Below are 1,178 nucleotides of genomic sequence, written 5' to 3' on the forward strand. Positions count from 1 at the left end.
AAAAATCTCCAAAAGGCATCAAATGACAAATTATGCATTTGTATAATGTCACAAAAAGTTAGATTTTATTTCCATCATTTATACTTTCAAAATAACAGAAAACAAAAAAATGGCATCTGCAAAAGTTTGGGTACCCTGCAGAGTTTCTAGCATGCACCCCCCCCCCCTTTGAAAGCCGAGACCTGACAGTGTCATGGATTGTTCTCAATCATTGTCTGGAAAGACCAGGTGATGTCAATCTTAAGGTTTTAAATGCCCAGACTCATCTGACCTTGAAAGCAGGAGAAGGCTATAAGAAGATAGCAAAGCGTTTTCAGATGTCAAAATCCTCTGTTTGGAATGTAATTAAGAAATGGCCGTCATCAGGAACAGTGGAAGTTAAAGCAAGATCTAGAAGACCAAGAAAAATATCAGACAGAACAGCTCGCAGGATTGTAAGAAAAGAAAGTCAAAACCCACGTTTGACTACACGATTCATCCAGAAAGACCTGGCAGACACTGGAGTTGTGGTACATCATTCCACTATAAAGAGATACTTGTACAAACATAGTCTTAATGGAAGAGTCATGAGAAGAAAACCTCTTTTACATCCTCACCACAAAAAACAGTGTTTGAAGTTTGCAAATGAACATATAGATAAGCCGGATACATTGTGGAAACAAGTTCTGTGGACCGATGAGGTTAAAATAGAACTTTTTGGCCGGAATGTGTAAAGGTACAGTATGTTTGGAGAAGAAAGGGCACAGAATTTAATGAAAAGAACCTCTGCCCAACTGTTAAGCATGGGGGGGGGAAAAAATCATGATTTGAGGTTGTATTGCAGCCAGTGGCACAGGGAACATTTCACAAGTAGAAGGAAAAATGGATTCAATAAAATTTCAGCAAATTTTTGACGCTAACTTGATGCCATCTGTGAAAAAGCTGAAGTTAAAGAGAGGATGGCTTCTACAAATGGATAATGATGATCAAAATCCACGGTGGATTACATCAAGACGCTTAAACTGAAGGTTTTGCCATGGCCTTCTCAATCTCCTGACCTCAACATAATTGAAAATCTATGGATAGACCTTAAAAGAGCAGTGCGTGACAGACAGCCCAGAAATCTCAAAGAACTGGAAGACTTCTGAAATGAATTGGCGAAGATACCTCAAACAAGAATTGAAAGACTCTTGGCTGGC

General features: G+C 39.0%; 1 protein-coding gene across 3 annotated transcripts in view; it reads right to left on the reverse strand.

Moving 5' to 3' along the window:
* Window positions 1–1,178, reverse strand: part of brdt (bromodomain, testis-specific) — a 44,920-nt gene that overhangs the window by 1,820 nt on the left and 41,922 nt on the right. The window lies entirely within an intron of this gene.

The sequence above is a fragment of the Etheostoma spectabile genome, chromosome 9 (assembly GCF_008692095.1).
Source record: "Etheostoma spectabile isolate EspeVRDwgs_2016 chromosome 9, UIUC_Espe_1.0, whole genome shotgun sequence".
Taxonomy (NCBI): Eukaryota; Metazoa; Chordata; class Actinopteri; order Perciformes; family Percidae; genus Etheostoma; species Etheostoma spectabile.